A 21499-nucleotide genomic window follows, 5' to 3' on the forward strand; every position below is an offset into this window, starting at 1 on the left:
CATCTACACAGTTACTCACACACTACTCAGTCATGCAAAGAATCTATCACAGTCCCATTTACTCACCTATACAATATTACACACACAACCTCACTTATTCATACAGATACTAACGCATACTTACTCTATTATATAATTGGTGATACAAGTACACACTCATCTATATAACCAGTCTCAAAACCACCAACTATCATGTAGAGTCTTTTATATACTTCAACTCTCACATACACGGCCTTTTACATATGTAGTAACTTGGACATGTACCACTGAGACACACAATCAGGCACCCATACAGGTGTTTCCACATGCACTGTTGAACCCATACACCTAGTGAATCAACCACTCACACATCTATGCACAGAGTCACGCCTCCCACATACCCACACACACACTCAGTTTCCCAGCAACCAATCAATAACCTATATAGGCAATCATATAGCTACTGACCAACCCATGCAGCAGCTTGCACAACAACAGACAGACTGATACAGACATTCACACAGTTTAGTCACTAACCCATTCATTCAGTAAGACACATTTAATCACTCACTTATACAGTCAGTCACCCACCTACTAAATCGTCCATCCAGACACTACACCCACTCATTCTTCAATACACCTAGTAATATATATAAAACATATTTAAAAATTACAGAGATACACAGTCACTGGATGATGTCATCAGTGATGCCATCAGTGACGTCATTTGAGATGTCATCAGTGATGTCATCAGTGATGTCACTGACCATGTCATGAATGATGTAATATGTGACGTCATGAGCAGTGGATTGCGGGTATGCGAGTTATAGTTAGCTGAAGTAACTATAACGGTAGAATTTCTCTGGTTTTGTACGAGTGAAATGTCCAGCTAACTATAACGTCCCTGAAACCTATGGTTTTTGCAGTGAATATATATATATATATATATATATATATATACACACATATATATATATATAAATATATATGATTTCTGAATTAAAGTTAAGCATATATATATATATACACACACACACATATCTATACATATATTATAACCTATTAAACCTATTGGAGTTATTGGTAAGTGCTGTTCCCTTTATTTTTTTGATTATTAAAGTGAACTATATCCCACAACTTAGTTTAGTTTAATCAAAATGTACATAAGTCCTGCTTACACAAAAGTGTGATGCAATATAAGCAAACTGGTCCTGTTTAAGAATGAGAACACACAACACTATGTCAAGAAATCACTTATGTTCGTGATTCAATGAATCTGCCAAAATGAGAGAAGTATAAATCAGGAAATTGTTATGTGTGACAATGGTATATAAAAGTTGACCACTGAAAATATTGAAACATATATGACTCTATATTTACCAGGCCGTTTGGGTTATTATCGTATTTATTTAGGATGAAATTATAGAAAATTGTTGTACCTTTCTGTTAAAAGAAAAAGTAATTTTATCTTACGAGCTTTCAGAATTCATGTGATTTGGAACTAATAGCTTTGTGTATGTAAAGTTGTTATTATACAATAATAAATCTGCTCAATAATAAAAGAAAAAAAAAGAAAAAAAGAAAATATAATGATAACAGGAATGCATGATGTATGTATAAATATATATATTGGTCCAGTGCGTCATGTGATCAAGACGCAGCAACGCTGTCGAAACGCGTCAGGCTGGCCACTTGTGCCTGCGCTATGGTTGCTGCTATATTTTACCTGCAATAAAGCTTCACTGAAACGAATGCACTGTGGTCCGCTCCTCTTTCCTCGCCGTGCATCCGGTGATTCAGGAGTTTGGTTTCTATATATATATATATTCACTGAAAAAACCATAGGTTTCACACATGTTATAGTTAGCGGAAATTTTACTGATAAAAAACCAATGAAATTCCCCCGTTATAGTTAGTGCAGGCAACTATAACTCACGCGACCGCAATCCTCTGCTGATGCTAATACTGTATTTAGACACTTATTTGCCCATGTCTTCTTCCATACATTTTTAGCTATACATATATTACAAATATTTTTTTTTTCATAAAGACACATATGTCATCAGCAGAAGATTGCGGTCGCGTGAGTTATAGTTGCCTGCACTAACTATAACGGGGGAATTTCATTGGTTTTTTATCAGTAAAATTTCCGCTAACTATAACATGTGTGAAACCTATGTTTTTTTCAGTGAATTTGCAAGGTTTTTTAAATGCTAATTCCTAACTATAACGTGTGTGAAACCTATGGTTTTTTCAGTGAATTTGTACGGTTTTTTAAATGCTAAGTTACTTTACGCCATTCGTGGCGTGCGCGCCCACTTAACGCAGTTCGTTCCGTGAGCGCATGGTGCGCTTTGCGCACCGTGCGTGCACAGTAAGCACGCGGTGCGCTTTGCGCACCGCGCGCCCACTTTACGCAGTTAGTGAGGTGCACGCACGGTGGGCACGCGGTGCGCTACGCGCACCGCGTGCCCACGTTACGCTAGATGGGCCATGTACGCACGATGCGCTTCGCGCACCGTGCGCACATGGAGGACATATGATGCACTTCGTTTTGAAAGGTAATATTTTAATTTTTCGTAATTTTTATAAGCCATGCACAAATGGTGCCCTTCGGGCACCATTTGCACACGGGGTGGAGAGAGTGTGGATAGTTTTTTTTTTAATTATTTTTTTTTTAAATATTATAGTTTATCTCAGATGTAATAAGCCATGCACAATTGGTGGACTTCGGCCACCAATTGCACACGGGGTGGGGACAGTGTGGATAATTTTGTTTTTTTAATATTTTTTTACCGTACGCGTACGGTAAGCGTAATCGGCGAAATTAGCGAAAAAATAAAAATTCCGTTTTTGGCCTTGGGGGATCTTTGGGGACTCCCTCAACATGGCTATGTGTGTGGGAGCTGTCTAAACAGCCCCTTTACATGTTTTTGGGCTTTATATTTCTACATCACTCTCAGTGCGAGAGAGAAAATGGCGGCCGCCGCTTCCTGGTTTCAGCCGATTCGAATGTTTACTAAGATCTAAGAGCCAATCAGAAACGCGCTTGCGCACGCCACCGTACGCGTACGGTAAGCGTACCGTAAGCGCACCGTAAGCTGGCTCAGATATATATATTGATTTAAAGGCTATTTTCTCAGAATCTACTGAACAGATTTACACCAAACCTACAAAAGGCACTTCCTTGACCTGAGGACTACCTCTCTGCCAAATTTCTAGTAATTCTGTTCAGCCGTTCGGGCTGTAGCCCTGTCTAAAGGTCCTATGGAAAAATGCATGGGAAAAACGCGTTTTGGGACCCCCCTTTTATCTCAGCCCCCGCTTGACGAATCCCCCCGAGACTTTCAGGGTAGGAGCGGAGCGTAGCGCCCCACCTATTTTGAAAAATTCGCGAGGATTCGTCGACCGGCGCCAAAGTTATTCAAAATAGAATGTTGCGGATTTCCTATGGAAACGTGGTCCTAACTATAACTACCTACTGGCGACCGCCAGTAGGTAATGTATATATATATATATATATATATATATATATATATATATATATATTCACTGAAAAAAACATAGGTTTCGGGGGCGTTGTAGTTAGCTGGACTTTTCACTCGTACAAAACCATAGAAATTCCCCCGTTATAGTTAGTTCAGCTAACTATAACTCGCGCGCCCACAATGCACTGCTGATGACGTCATATATTACATCACTCATGACATGGTCAGTGACATCACTCATGACATCACTCATGACATCTCAAATGACATCACTGATGACATCACTGATGACATCATCCAGTGAATGTGTGTTTTTCTGAAAATTACATATGTTTTATATATGTATATCTCAAGGTCGATGGAAGAATAAATGGGTATATAAGTGTTTAAATGGATGATTTGTTTTTGAAACATTTATTGTATAACTGACTGATTAAGTGTATCTTAGTGAATACATGGCTTAGTGAGTAATGTTTAAATATGTAAATATCTGTATCAGTATCTCACTTTGTGTATAAGTGGCTGCATGGGTTGGTGAGTAGCTACATGAGTGTCTATATAGGTTATTAGTTGGTTTTTTGAGTATCAGTATAAGTGTCTGATGTCTGTATGGTTCGGTGGGGGGTATTACGTAGTGCATAGGTGCATGAATGAGTGACTCACTGTTTGTATGTGTTGAAGACAGCATGTGTGCAGGACTGTATGGGTGGATGGGTATGTGCATGGGTGTGTTAGTGAGTGAATGACTGTCTCAATAGTGTCTCTATGAGTAACTACATATGTTTTAAACTAGTATATGTGACTATTGGTGTATATAAGTGAGTATATGTGAGAGTGAGAGATTGAAAGAGTTCCTGTATGAATAAGTATGTGTTTCTATAAGTGATTGTTAAAAAGACTAAGTATGTGTAAGTTTCTATAGAAGTAAGTGTGGTGGTGTGTGTATAACTGTATATGCAGGTAAACAGATGTTTGATTCTTTATTAGCATGAGTGACTATGTGTGTGAGTAACTTTATGGATGAGTGGCGTTGTGTAACAGGATGTATAGGTGTATGAGTACATATGATGAGTGAGAACATGTATGAGTGACTGTATAGAACTGTTGGTGAATGAGTGGATGTGGATGTGGATCTTACAATTACTGAATAGGTTGTTGTAACTGGTATTGGTATGTCCATTGTTTTGAAAATTTTAATTTCTATTTTTGAATGTGTGTATCAAAGGGTATATTAGGGGGAGAGGAGGTCTGCCACTCTATCACAAGGATGATGTCATCAGTGATGTCATCAGTGATGTCATGAGTGATGTCACTGACCATGTCATGAGTGATGTAATATGTGACGTCATCAGCAGTGCATTGCGGGCGCGCGAGTTATAGTTAGCGGAACTAACTATAACGGGGGAATTTCTATGGTTTTGTACGAGTGAAAAGTCCAGCTAACTACAACGCCCCTGAAACCTATGATTTTTTCAGTGAATTTCTAAGGTTTTTTAAATGCTAATTCCTAGCTATAACGTGCCTGAAACCTATGTTTTTTCAGTGAATTTCAAAGGTTTTTTTAAATGCTAATTTCTAGCTATGCCTACAGAGATAGGACATGTGAAGAAAGAAGGAAAAACGCACAGAAAGAAAAAAAGAAATGCAGAAAGAAGCAACAGAAGTCCTCAAAGACGAAGAAAAGTGCAGGAAGAAGTATAACTTGCAGAAAGAACAAACAGAAGAGCAGAAAGAAGCCTTGTTGCAAAATCATCCTGTACCCTCAACTTTTTCAGACGGATACTGGTGGTAACTGAGTCTGACTAACCAGTCCTAGAGCCAGTGCTATGTTAAAAGACACTCAGAATACAGTGAAAACACCTACATACACTAAGGCACACTATGTGTTGGGGTCCCCTTGTGATTAGCATGACCTCATCTGTAAGCCCCTAGTATATAATAGGGCAGGGGATTAAAACTACCTCTTAAAACGCACCACAGGGCGTGTTTGAACACGTCACCTCATGCCCAGTCCCCTCCCTTCCCCACTGTGTAAACACGCCCTGTAGCCATTTTAAGTTGGGAGATTAAGTCCCCTTGAATCCTGAGGGTCCCTAGGGTCCAACTAGACCACTAGGTACCTCCAGTAAGCGCCACAGAGCTGCGTTGCAGAGAGGTGTAAAAAGTGGCACGGCCTGGCCCACCTCTCTGCAACGCAGAGCAGTGGTGCTTACTGGAAGCACCTGGTGGGCTAGTTGGACCCCAGGGTCCCTCAGGATTGAAAAGGGAATTATTTCCCCAACTTAAAAAACGCGCCACAGGGCCTGTGGGCGTTCTGAGTTGAGAGATTAAGTCCCCTTGAATCCTAAGGGTCCCTAGGGTCAAACTAGCCCACTAGGTACCTTCAGTAAGCGCCACAGAGCTGCGTTGCATGGAGGTGTAAAAAGGGGCGTGGCCTCAGAACACCTGTCTGCAACGCAGCTCCCTGGCGCATACTGGAGATACCTGTTGGGCTAGTTGGCCCTCAGGGACCCTCAGTATTGAAGGAGAAATAATTCCTCAACTTACAACTGGCCAGGGGGCGCGTTTGCAGAGTGCTGCAAGGAGGTGGCGTGGCCTCCGGCGCGATGCCGGTCTTTTATTTATTTATTTTTAAGAAGGAGGGCTGTGTGGCCCCCTTTCTTTTTCTAATTTATTAGCCCTGGGGACCCCATCCCCCAGGGCCTGCACCCTAAATTTTTTTGTTGAAAAAAATTATTTTGGCCCTCCCAAGGCCTTAATCGGCCCGGGGACCCTAACCCCCAGGTCATGGCCTTTTTAAAAAAAAATTATTCTTTAGGAGGGGGGCTGTGTTGCCCCCCTCCTCAGGCCACTCATGGCCCCGGGGACCCCATCCCCCGGGGCCGGCCTTTGTTTTTTATTTAAAAAAAAATATATATATTTATAGAAACACCTAGGACATGCTGGACAAACCGTATGTACCTATCACCATGACGATTTGCGTGATATTCATTAAAAGGCGACTATGCATACAATGAATCCACGTAGAATGTATTCACACCGCTAGTGAAGCTCAGACATGTCTGACACCCTACCGTGCCTAATCCCGGCACCCCCGCTGGTGGGTACTCTCCAAGTAGACACCCTTGTCGTTTATTTATACAAACATGGGTAGCTATTGACGGGCACATTTAATACACATGCACACCAAGCCATTCAAAGGGGGGTGCCCGCCGAGTGCCACACACCTCTGTGTGGTATTCCACCAGCTAGTGCATATGCTATGACACTCTCTAGCCCATGTGCACTGTAACACCACCCTGTGAATATAGCATGCCACACTTGCCTTCGCACGGGTTATATTGCCCCATCTAACGTGCCTTCCTCGATGCCTATGTTATAAAGCACAGCGCTATGCCATACATATTACAATCTGGGATCCATATCTTTGTCACAGTGCATATGCAATGTTACACTACCCAGCACATATTTTATATTACAACTTTAGAGACTACTTAGGTTACACAACACTGCCCTGTGCATATTACACTCCAAGGCGCATATCACATAGCAAGCGCTAGTGCCTGTGCTATCTCGCGCTCTCCAATGAATCTGTCATTGCGCACAATGTATTGCATATTATATTTCACGCCCCGGTTCATCTTATATCACACTTTTTGGTGCATAGTTTATACCATATACTATATCTTGTTTTCATTTTCAATCATGCTCTCAGGACTATGTTCTATATAACACTGCGTCCACCTATCCTTTTCATGGGCATTATATTTTGCGATGGGGGGTGGAGGGTCAGGGGATGTTTCTGCCAAGTGAACCCGGAGTCACAGTCCCAAACGTCCTCTTCTTCCTGAATAAAAGTGAGATTATGCTGCATACTTGTTCATATTTTAAGTAGTTCGCACAGACACACATTTTAAAAACAATAAAGTTCCTAATACCCACCTTCTATGAACTGTTAGCTTGCTGCCCCATCCACCTCCTCCCTATCCTCTATTGTCTGAATCCATGGACTAGCCTCCTCCCTCCTGCCATGCATGGTCTAATGTGCTGCCACTGCCCTGCATTTAGCATGATGTACCAGTCCACTCATCCTGCCCTCCATTGCCCAATTCTATGGCCCATCATTGACCTCCTGCTTAGCCTCTGTGCTTTGCTTGCTGCCCCTATTCTCCTTCCCCCTGCCCTCCGATGTCTTTGTGCATGCCCCTGCTCCATCCTTTCTGACCACCATGTTCCATGGACCTGCCACTCCTATCTACTCTGAGTGTTCTGTTGAGCTGCCACTCCCCTACCACCTGCCTAGCATTGTCAGATGACTGTAACCTGTCCCTGCCACCTCCACCCTGCCTGTCCACATGCCATGCCCCTATCCCCTTCCTCCTGTCCTCCATGGTCCATTTTACTGCCACACCCTTCCGCCCTCCCTGGTCTGTTGTGCTGCAACTGCTCCTCCTGCCTGCTCAGCGCGGTCTGTTGTGAGGCCCCTTCGCCTGAACTCTCTTGTCTGTGCCCAGGTCCTGACCCTCCCTTCTATCCTCCATGGTCCTTTGTGCATGCCCCTGCACCCTCCTTCTTGCCCATCATAGCCATTGTGCTGCCACTAACCCTTCCGCTTGCCATGCATGGTCTTCTGTGCTGCCATGGCCCCACCCACCTTCCCTGTGTGGTCAGCTAGCTGCTTCTGACCCCCTCCCACCTTCCCTCCATGGTCTGTGTGTATGCCATCATAGTCTCACTGTTGCTCTCCATGGCGTGTCTTGTTTCTAGTGCCCATCCTGCCTGACCTCCATGGTCATCTTGCTGCTCCTGACCTGCCCCCTTGCCCCAGCCCTCTGTTTCCATGTGCAGACCCCTATCCCCTCCCTCCTGGCTTGTCGGTTCCATTGTAATGCCCCTGATCCGTCCCTCCTGCCCTTTATGGTCTGTTATGCTGCAGCTTTCTCTCCTGTCTGTCCATTATGGTCAGCTAGCTACCATTGCCTCTTTCCCCTCTGTTGTCTGTTGTCCATGTGCATGGTCCTGTCCCCTCCCTACTGCTTTCTATGGATTGTTGTGCTGCACTCCCGTCCCACATGCCCTGTGTGGTGTATTGTGCTGCTGCAAACCCTGATGCCTGCCCTGTAGGATCAGTTTGGTGCACCTCTCAATGTCCCTCCTGTCCTCTGTTATCCGAGTCCATGTCCCTACCCCAATTCCTCCTGCCTACCATGATCCAATGTACCATACTTGCGAACATTTTGAACTTGGTAAGAGGGAGATTTTGAAATAAAACTGGGGTATTGATTTTCCCCTTTGAGTTACATTGAAAAAGAGAAGATTGTAGACAGGAAACAGATCAAGTAAAGCCCATTTGAGCTTAAAAACATTGGACGTTTCCTGGCTGAAACGGGTCTGTTGGCATGTATGGTTGTATGACCACTGCCTCTTCCTTCTGCCCACAATGGTCTATTATATTGTCACAGCCTCTCTTGCCCGTCCTGTATTGTTGGTTTGTTGCCCCTGCCCCCCTTTCCACTGCCCTCCATAGTCTGTTGTGCTGCCACTGCCCTTCCTGCCTGCCTAGTGTGGTCAAATTGTTGCCTCTGCACTCTCCTACCTGCCTTAAATTTTCAGAGTCCGTGCCCCTGGCCTCTGCCTCTCAACAGTATCCCAATGAACAACTAGATTGCTGACATTCTATATTTATTACAAAAGTGTGGAATGCCTGACGTCATCTTGATGTAATCAAAACTGTAATGCCTAGAGCATTTCCTTTAGAAATTACATATATGAGAGGGTCTTATTTGCATCAAAATTATGGTTAGTGCTCTAAAAAACTAAAATGAGGACATATTTTCTGAGTTTTCAAATAGCGACATAGAACTTTTAAATTATTTGTAATCTTAGTTTTTTTATCCAGTTGACCACTTGAATAAATGTTGCATCCAAGTGGAGAGGGTGTGGTGTTACTTCCAGAGCTGCAGACTTTGCAACTGGGGAACCAGGTTGGAGTTTCTGCTTCAGCTCAACATTCTGTGATTCTGGTCAAATCACTTAATCTCCCCATGTCTACAACCAAAATGAATTTGATCTTGTGTGATGTAACCAATGTTCATGTAAAGCACTCCAATACCTGACAAGTCTGCACTATATAAAACTGCAAATACACAAAAAATAAGTGTTTGCACACTTCTGTCATTGGGCTACATTTGGGCTACAGCTGGGTGATATTTGGGCTACATTTGGGCTCTTTTGTCTCTGGTGGCCATTTTAGGAGATTTATTTGTTATGAAGTTTCCTAATTTCCTCATTTACTGCAGTCTCCTCAGTAGGAAATGCTTTCAGTTTTTTACTTTGATTCCATCAAGAAGGTATTCAGATATGTCACACATTTGCCATAAATTCTGAATGTTAGCACTCTAGTTGCTCATTAGATCACTGTAGTAAAGCTACTGCTCACCACGGAAGTCTGCTGCTAGTATTAGAAGTGCATGTTTCAGTCTGCATATCAGAATTTTTTTATGAAATAGAAGAGGATTTGAGAAGTCACTCAAAATGTGCCCTAATTTTTCTTTCTTCAGCACTAATAATAATTTCTATGGCAAAATGAATCCCCTCATTGTGTTCCTTTTTACGTTAAATGTTTTAAGTGTTACCAGTTTATTCCAATCAAGATGGCTTCAGGTGTGCCATACTTTTGTCATAAGTAAGACAGTAAGTGCTCTAGTTGTTCTTAAGAACACTCTGGGACATTCTGTCATTGGGCTATACTTGGGCTACATCTGGGTGATATTTGGGCTACATTTGGGCTCTTTTGTCTCTGGTGGCCATCTTGGGAGATTTATTTGTTATGAAGTTTCCTAATTTCCTCATTTACTGCAGTCTCCTCAGTAGGAAATACTTTCAGTTTTTTACTTTGATTCCATCAAGAAGGCATTCAGATGTGTCACACATTTTCCATAAATTCTGAATGTTTGCACTCTAGTTGCTCATTAGATCACTGTAGTAAAGCTACTGCTCACCAGGCAAGTCTGCTGCTGGTATTCATTTGAGATGTCATCAGTGATGTCACTGACCATGTCATGAGTGATGTAATATGTGACGTCAGCAGCAGTGCATTGCGGGGGCGCGAGTTATAGTTAGCTGAACTAACTATAACAGGGGAATTTCTAGGGTTTTGTACGAGGGAAATGTCCAGCTAACTATAACACCCCTGAAACCTATGGTTTTTTCAGTGAATTTCTAAGGTTTTTTAAATGCCAATTCCTAACTATAACGCCCCTGAAACCTTTGTTTTTTTCAATGAATTTCAAAGGTTTTTTAAATGCCAATTCCTAACTATAACGTGCATGAAACCTATGGTTTTTTCAGTGAATTTCAAAGGTTTTTTAAATGCTAATTCCTATCTATAACTTATCTCTTAAGATATCATGAAAATCATTATTTTTTAAAAGTAGGGTGCACATTAGTTTTGTGGAAAAGCATCTTTGTGATTGGTTAAGAAAAAGCAGTTTCAACGTGGAGTACATATCATAGGATAAAATTTGCTCAGCTCAACCACACCTGCTACTTGCATTTGGAAGGCACTGTTCGAACTTAAAACAATCGTCAACTTTTAACCTGCATGTGTCGTTAAATGTTCAAGAAAATGTTACAAAAAAATATCGTAAAGTTTTTAAAAATTGATGAACTTTTAACCTGCACGTATTGTAGAATGTTCTAGAAAGTGTGTTGATAGAATACGTTGCACTTCTGACTTCTATGTGTTGTTGAATATTTAAAAAAACGGTTCATATGGAAAATTAAAAAGAAACCAATAGAGAAGTTTTGAAACCTAAAAGAATCAAGGAACTATTCTAATTCATTCTTTATATGTATTTATGTGTGCAGCAACAAAATTATAGACACAACAGCACTAGGAAGAGGAAGAAGCAGGGAGTGGGGGGACGGGGGAGATGGGCAGAATGGCACACATTCAAAATTAAGTACAGCACAAGTATAGACAAACAATGGCCTAAATGAAACACACTAACAAGGAGCACAAGTCACACAACCCGCCAACATCACACCACTGAACGAGCATAGAAGTGAAAACCACACTGTATTCATACAGGATGTGTACAAAGGCCAGTCGTTGGTGTTGTGGGATGTCTGCGACCGTGGTCATCATGGATGAGATACCCAGCATGTGGCACATGGTTGAGTTCACTGTGTGTTATGCTGCCAAACGGCTGCCCCTCCCTCCCACGAGCCCCCACACTTTAGTACAGTGCGCTGTTGTATCTCGTGCACTCGTACGGCACACCATTGTAATGCCTATTTCCGCATGTCCTGCTACATTCCAACTACAACATCACAGTGCCGTTTGGAGGTGGTGCATAACACTTTACAACATCAACTGCTGCGGCTCTTGAAACAGGCCACGCCAGAACACAGAGACACACCTACCGCACTTCCTGTACACGGACATGTCCGAGACACCCCATTCCCCTTGCCGGATAGGCACAACCCTCCACTGACCTGTGAACCCCAGACCAGCACACGCCAGTTGTGCATGCAGGAGGATGCGTGCATAGCTACACATCCAGGCTCACTGCCAACGCTGAGGTGACAGCACACTGTGATGTTGCAGGGCTCGTGCCTATCATGCTAAGACAATGACCACAGGGACACACTTACTAAGATGTGGGTTTGGGGTGCATTGGCGGTCCTGGAGTTGTTGAGATAAGTCTTCTGGCCCTCATGGGTATCCCTGTATCATGCTCATTGACTCTATGGCACCTATGGGTGTTCTGGTGTGGCTCTTGGCTGTGTTCCCTTTCATGGTGCAGGTAGTTGTCCTGCTTAACACCAGCAGAAAGCAGGTGTAAAATCCCTGGTGCTAACGTGTCTTATCGCCGGAATTTGTTTCGCATTGCAATTAGTGTGAAAGTTGTGATGTGATTTTTTTCGTGTGCAGAACAATATACGAACTGAGCAGTGTATCTCGTCAAGATCCAGCACCTGACGCACTATTCCCAATCAATATAAATACAATGAGATTTCTTAATAGATTTTGTGTGTACACTGTAAGTGCAGCCAATACCTCAGTGCAATACAATACAGGATTTTAGTATTTAGAATAAATTGGAAAGGTGCACCTCGTGTCTTTTTGCACGGGAACGGCTACTCTCCTTTTCATTATCAGCACTTTAACGGAAGTAAAGTTGAGATAAATCTAACACACTATTCAGAAGTTGGTGCAAACTGCAGATGTCACCAGTATTCCAGCGATAAGTGCCCCAAAATTTAACACCATGGTGGACTCCATCAAATAACAGTAATAAGAACAAGAAAGAGTCACACAGCACTTAAGACAACAACCCAAAACATTATTAATTTTTTTCAAAATTTATTTTTATAATAATAAATATATAAATGATAAACTATTTTCAAACTTTATTTTTTATTAACATAAATATAAACAATAAACTAATAAACAAAATGTAACAACAATAATACAAAACAACAAGGCGGAACACTCCTGTGGGAACCACGGATGTCGATGACAGACCTGGAAAATGGGAAAGATTGTTAAAAAAACAACAACATGGTATTCTCAACAAAATACCACAAGAAACAAATCACAGATATATAAAATGCATACAGCTAACAAAATTTTATAAGTTTAACTTACAAAAACTGTAAATGTTGCAGCTTTAAAATATTTACCGAATCTGAGGAATTTTTTTTGCACAAGGCACCACGCCCACCACGTTTTTTCTTCAGTGGTGAGGAAATGTTTTACTTTTTCCAAGGGGGAAACAATGACCAATGCCACCTTTGTCACTCGCAAAATTTGCCAAAGAGTTCTGTTACGAGGGGATCCTAACAAGAAAAAATACTCGTGCGGCACAGCAAGTATGATGAAACACCTAAGGACCCTTCATCCAAACAATCTTGCACGAGAAGAGTGCAAACAGATGAGAAACACTCCTGTTCTGTATCTGTAAAAAAGAATCACAAATAAATGTATATTAATAACTTTCAAATTTATACTATTCCATTACTGTACAAACACATTTTATATAAAAACTGACTATGAAACTATAGCCCTGAGCCACAAGTGTGACGATCGTTAAAACACTACATGCATAGTGCATACTACTTTGAAGCAGTTCATGCCCTAAAGCCTACCTCACTAAAAGACTACATGCTAACTGACTAAATGATTAAAGTACTATAAGGAGACACACTGGGTGAGTGACAGGGTGTTTGCTAGAAGAGTATGAATACTAACTAGGAAAATGAAGGTGTGAAACACAACTGTGTAGGTGATAAGAGGACTGCATCCATACTGCATAGGCATTTAAAGCAGTCCATGTGCTAAGGCCTGGCTCACTGCATGACTACTTGGGTACTGACCGAATGATTAGAGTACTGCAAAGATAGTATCTTAGTGAATTTATAAGTGTTTGGGTTTTAGCGGATCTCTGACATATTATCGACAGACACATTATCGAACTACACAAATATCGCATCAAATATATCGACATCAAAAATATCGACATTGTATACTTATTTAAAAAACTACACTAATATCGACACTACAATATCGTAATACAATTATATCGATCACACAAATATCGCACACATAAATATCGCAATACTAAATATCGACATGAGTTAATAAATATGACACATGTCACAAATATCGATAACCAAAATATAGACATCAATAATATCATTTTTTTAAAATATATCGACAATTCTAATACTAATAAAACCAATACTTTCAACAACATAAAGACAATATTCTCCCAAAACATACATTTTCAAATGAGATTCTACTTAAACATAAACATAACATTTATAGCGATCTCAATATTAAACAACATAATAAAAAAACAGTGAAATAATTATTACATTGGCATTTCGAACACATTTAAATAAAATTACTACACATTATAAACAATCTTTTTATATATAACGATTTAAAACTCTCTTCCTTTAAAACTAAATATACTCTTACTTAGCATTTTCCATAAAAGGAAACCAATTAACTAAAAAAAATTCAAACCATCCAATAGAAAGGCCACATACAGAAAACAACCAATAACATTCAAGAAACAATTTGAAACCACTATATAAACCAAGTAAAACAAGTCTTCTACTGTGCCTTAAACCAAAGCATTAAACGAAGAAGAAACTCTACTAAACAGAAGAAACCTACATCCTACTACTATTCTAAAAACGTAAGTAAATATTCTTTTCTAACTAAACTGCCAAATTAAACTAAAACACTAATTTATCTTTACTCAAATAAATAACTAACTTATATATTCCATCTCTTTATGTTTCCACTACAGATATTACTCCAAACAGCTAAAGAAAATATTGAAGATTGCCAGAAAAGACTCACTAAAAAGTAAGTATACTATCAAAATACTTTATAAAATATTAATTAAATCCTACTCAAACCCCAAAACATCCTAAACCTCTAAACAAATCCATGTTCTCTTTATTAAATTGTTAAAAACCTGTATAAATTAACACCTATAGTCTATACTACTGGGCATGAGGGTAGGCTCTGTTTGCTTAGGGAGAGGTTAGGCTACTGCATCTTATTTATTAGGGAGGAGGGGCACATAGTAAGAGGGGTAGGGGACGGGGGTACATTGACATGTGGTGGGGGAGGGGGGGTAGATAACTGGGTGGGAAGGTTGTTCATTCTCCTGAATAATTGGTCTTGATGATAAATGTGTGGTACTTCCGGGACAGGTGAAGGCGGGGGAATGTTTTTTGAGTTGTTGATTTGTAAAACAATAAAATACGTTTCAACAAAAAAAATATAGTCTATATCAAACAGCAATACCACCCCACTTAAAAAACTAAACCAACCACAACAATATATTTTCTTTAACTTTCAGAGACTACATCAACTAAACAGCATTTTGTCTACAAACAACATCTTCATTCAAATACAACCAAAAACACTTGGTAAGTATATATAAAAAAATGCTTTTTTGCTATTTTCATTTAAATATATAAAGTACTATTGCATATATTTTAATATACATTTTTTCCAGATTTCTAACACATCACGATGACAGAAGAAGCCCAATTTATAACTTCGCAGAAAGGAAAATTCCTATTGTGTTACATGGGTTACACATACACCCAAGATAAGCAGACGGACCGAAAAGTGAACTGGAAGTGTACTAAATATTATTCTAACAAATGCTACGGACGAGCAACAACAAGAGAAACAACTGTACTATATACAAGAGAGCATAACCACCCACCCAATCTCTCTGAAAGAGAAGTCAGATCAACCCTTGAAAATATCAAAGAATTAAGCACTGGTTCACAAACTGCTACAAGTGTAATCCTAAAAGGACTATTACCTAGAGTGCCCAAAGAAGCAAGAGGCCAATTACCATCAATTGCTTCTATAAAAAGAACTATTGCTAGGACCAAAAAAGCAACCACGACAACTATACCATCCCCTAAAACTTTTCAAGAGATCATCATTCCACCAGAATTAAGTATCACCCACAATAATGAACCTTTTATTTTTTTTGATAACAAAAGCACAGAAAAAAGTATTATAATGTTTGCTACTGCAAACAATATAACTAAACTGCAACAATGCCAAACATGGATGATGGATGGCACCTTTACAATATGCCCAAAACCATTCTACCAGCTTTACACAATACACGGTCAATATCACAACACTTCCATACCTTTAATTTATGCACTATTACCTAACAAACAAAACACAACATATAATGAAATGCTAGGAAAACTAAAACAAGAATCAAATGATTTTTACCCTCAAAGAATTATCATAGACTTTGAGCAAGCCATGATAAATTCCATTCTCAAACTGTACCCCCATACAGCTATCCAAGGATGTTACTTCCATCTAAACCAATGTATATGGAGACATTTACAAAAATCTTCACTAAGTGTAGAATATGCCACTAACATAAGTTTTGCACATCAAATAAAACTTCTAACAGCCCTAGCTTATGTACCAACCACAGATGTTGCAGAACATTACAATCTTTTATTAGAAAGTCCATTCTACAAACAAAATGAAGTAAAGTTATCTCCCCTCTTAGATTATTTTGAGGATACCTGGGTGGGGAGACTACACAGATCAGGCCATAGACGTCAGCCCAAGTTCCAAATACCTTGGTGGAATGTATATGTAAGTACACTCAACCAACAAGCCAAAACTAACAACGCCGTCGAAGGCTGGCATAATGCATTCCTAACTTCTACTGGGAGAACAACTCCAACACTACAAAAACTACTAATTGCCATACAAAAGGAACAAAGTTTCCAAGAATTAAGAATGCAACAATCTGTCCTACAATTAAAACCAAAACAGTCTAGACAAACTACTCAAATGTATAATTACCTACAGCAACAGGTACAGCTATACCCATCCACAAGAGGACTTGAGTACTTAAATATAATAGCTCAAACTCTCTTCTAAACCCTTTCCTAAATATTAACCCACAATTCTACTAAAACAACTATCACAACATAAATAAACCACTTTATTATATCACATATTTAATTATGTGGTCTAAAATATATAAATCAATTATATGGACATATATTTAGACAACATAATTAAACAAACCAAGTACACAACAACAATATTAAATATATAAGGTTTGGCCACCAACAATAAAAATATTTAAATGAACTTACCTGTGTAGTTGCTCCAATGGGATAATAACATTCCTTCCAAATAAATCCAGGTAGTTCAAAATCCATAGGTATCCAAAAAAAAATCCCAATAAAATGTAAAAATACAACTGTTTATCGAAAACAACGTCTACGGAAAAAAACGACTATCCATTAACCATAAAAATCCCGAAAAATATTAAAAAGGTAAATAACCGCTCCTGGAAACCCGAACAATAAAGGAAGTGTAAAATAAACATTAGTAAACACAACTAATACACACTTCCTTTAAAAAAAATAAGGTGTTTGAAACCAACGAAAATATCTTCTCCGTAAAACCTACAAAAGAGAAACAAACATTCCCACCCACCCACAAACACACAAAACGCACCTAAAAACATCACTACAAACGTTATTCAAACACTATAAAACTTTAACACACCGAAATAACAAAACACTAACAAAGCCACAAACACGGAACACAACGTAAATTATAAAACCGTATACAAACTATTACTAACACCCTAACTTCTAAAACATCAATCAATACACACTTATTACAACATTACTACTTCCACAAAACACTTAAAACTATTTAATAATAAAGAAAATAACTCTTACCTTCTCAAACGCGAAACAGCTCCCGACCGCTACCTGGATTCGACCAAAATAACCCAAAACAACAGCGAGCGGTTACAAAATAAAAGACCCAAACAAACATAACAACTAAAAAAATACCAATAAATGCCCTAACTATTTATTTAACATTACACATTACTTTAAAAATTAGTAAAACATTAGAATAAAATACTCATAAAGAATACCTATTTTTTTTATCAATGTGAAAATTATATAACGTATAAAAATAAATATAATAAATAAAATATTTTTATTAATATATCAATAAAACAGTATATATTACCAAAATAAATAGATGAACATGATATAATTAATGTATTGTATCTACAACATACCAAAAAAAAATTAAAAAAATACATATTATAAAATGCAAACAATTTCAATATTAAATATGTAATATAAATATTAATAATTAACATATATTAGTCATATATTTCAAAACATACAATTTCTTATAAATTCTAATAAAGTCTAAAAATTTTGAGAGTACACAATATAAATTTATAAATATTATACAGCTATAAAAATCTGTTTTTTTTATTTTTAATTATTTTGTGTGTTCATATATTCATGTCCAAAATATACATTAAACAAATATATATCCATTATAAAAAAATTATAACTATAATACAAATGTTAAATATTAATTATTTTATTACATGTTTATTTCAATGATTTAATTATTAGAATATGCGTAATAATAAACAAAATTTTCTCTCTAATGAATATACATTCCAACAACTATAAAATAAATCTTATTTTCCTTTCTACTATTTAAAAAAAAAAATTGGAATTTGCATTCTGATATAACTTCTATCTTTTATCCAACCAAAACTAAAATCTACAGATTTTTTGTAAATTAAATCCAATTAATTTAACTGTTCCTATTCAACTCTATATTTAATTCTAATATTTGCTATTTACCAAACTTAATTAACATACTACTCCCACTACATACTGAACTTAATTAATTTACTATTCTCACTCCAACCTATATTAAATTAGATTATGTGCTGGACAATGAACTAAATTAATTTAGTATTCCCACTCCAGTCTATATTAAATAAAGATAAATGCTGGACACTGAACTTAATACATTAACTATTCTCTCCAACCTATATTTAATTAGAGTATGTGCTGGACACTGAACTAAATTAATTTACTATTCCCACTCCAGTCTATATTTAATTAAGATAAGTGCTGGACACTAAACTTAATTAATTTACTATTCTCACTCCAACCTATTTTACATTAGAGTAGGTGCTGGACACTGAACTTAATTAATTAACTATTCCCACTCCAGTCTATATTTAAATAAGATAAGTGCTGGACACTGAACTTAATTAATTTACTATTCTCATTCCAACCTATATTTAATTAGAGTATGTGCTGGACACAGAACTTAATTAATTTACTATTCTCACTCCAAACTATATTAAATTACAGTAGGTGCTGGACAATGAACTTAATTAATTTACTATTCCCACTCCAGTCTATATTTAATTAAGATAAGTGCTGGACACTGAACTTAATTAATTTACTATTCTCACTCCAACCTATATTAAATTAGGGTAGGTGCTGGACACTGAACTAAAATAATTTACTATTCCCACTCCAGTCTATATTAAATTAAGATAAGTGCTGGACACTGAACTTAATAAATTTACTATTCTCACTCCAACCTATATTTAATTAGAGTAGGTGCTGGATACTGAACTTAATTAATTTACTATTCCCACTCCAGTCTATATTTAATTAAGATAACTGCTGGACACTGAACTTAATTAATTTACTATATTCACTCCAACCTATATTACATTAGAGTAGGTGCTGGACACTGAACTTAATTAATTAACTATTCCCACTCCAGTCTATATTTAATTAAGATAAGTGCTGGACACTGAACTTAATTAATTTACTATTCTCACTCCAACCTATATTTAATTAGAGTATGTGCTGGACACTGAACAGAATCAATTTACTATTCCCACTCCAGTCTATATTTAATTAAGATAAGTGCTGGACACTGAACTTAATTAGTTTACTATTCTCACTCCAACCTATATTACATTAGAGTAGGTGCTGGACACTGAACTTAATTAATTAACTATTCCCACTCCAGTCTCTATTTAATTAAGATAAGTGCTGGACACTGAACTTAATTAATTTACTATTCTCACTCCAACCTATATTTTATTACAGTATGTGCTGGACACAGAACCTAATTAATTTACTATTCCCACTCCAATCTATATTTAATTAAGATAAGTGCTGGACACTGACCTTAATTAATTTACTATTCTCAGTCCAATCTATATTTAATTAGGGTAGATGCTGGACACTGAACTTAAATAATTTACTATTCCCACTCTAGTCTATATTTAATTAAGATAAGTGCTGGACACTGAACATAATTAATTTACTATTCTCACTCCAACCTATATTAAATTAGAGTAGGTGCTGGATACTGAACTTAATTAATTTACTATTCCCACTCCACTCTATATTTAATTAACAAAACTGCTGGACACTGAACTTAATTAATTTACTATCCTCACTCCAACCTATATTAAATTAGGGTAGGTGCTGGACACTGAACTAAATTAATTTACTATTCCCACTCCAGTCTATATTAAATTAAAATAAGTGCTGGACACTGAACTTAATTAATTTCCTATTCTCACTCCAACCTATATTTAATTATAGTATGTGCTGGACACTGAACTGAATTAATTTACTATTCCCACTCCAATCTATATTTAATTAAGATAAGTGATGGACACTGAACTTAATTAAGTTACTATTCTCACTCCAAACTATATTAAATTACAGTAGGTGCTGGACAATGAACTTAATTAATTTACTATTCCCACTCCACTCTATATTTAATTAGGATAAGTGCTGGACACTGAACTTAATTAATTTACTATTCTCACTCCAACCTATATTAAATTAGGGTAGGTGCTGGACACTGAACTAAATTAATTTACTATTCCCACTCCAGTCTATATAAAATTACAATAAGTGCTGGACACTGAACTTAATTAATTTCCTATTCTCACTCCAACCTATATTTAATTATAGTATGTGCTGGACACTGAACTGAATTAATTTACTATTCCCACTCCAATCTATATTTAATTAAGATAAGTGCTGGACACTGAACTTAATTAATTTACTATTCTCACTCCAAACTATATTCAATTACAGTAGGTGCTGGACAATGAACTTAATTAATTTACTATTCCCACTCCAGTCTATATTTAATTAAGATAAGTGCTGGACACTCAACTTAATTAATTTACTATTCTCACTCCAACCTATATTAAATTAGGGTAGGTGCTGGACACTGAACTAAAATAATTTACTGTTCCCACTCCAGTCTATATTAAATTAGGATAAGTGCTGGACACTGAACTTAATAAATTTACTATTCTCACTCCAACCTATATTTAATTAGAGTATGTGCTGGACACTGAACTGAATTAATTTACTATTCCCACTCCAGTCTATATTTAATTAAGATAAGTGCTGGACACTGAACTTAATTAATTTACTATTCTCACTCCAACCTATATTACATTAGAGTAGATGCTGGACAGTGAACTTAATTTATTTACTATTCCCACTCCAATCTATATTTAATTAAGATAAGTGCTGGACACTGAACTAAATTAATTTACTATTCTCACTCCAAACGATATAAAATTACAGTAAGTGCTGGACAA

Source organism: Triturus cristatus, chromosome 3_1, assembly GCF_964204655.1.
Source record: "Triturus cristatus chromosome 3_1, aTriCri1.1, whole genome shotgun sequence".
Classification (NCBI taxonomy): Eukaryota; Metazoa; Chordata; class Amphibia; order Caudata; family Salamandridae; genus Triturus; species Triturus cristatus.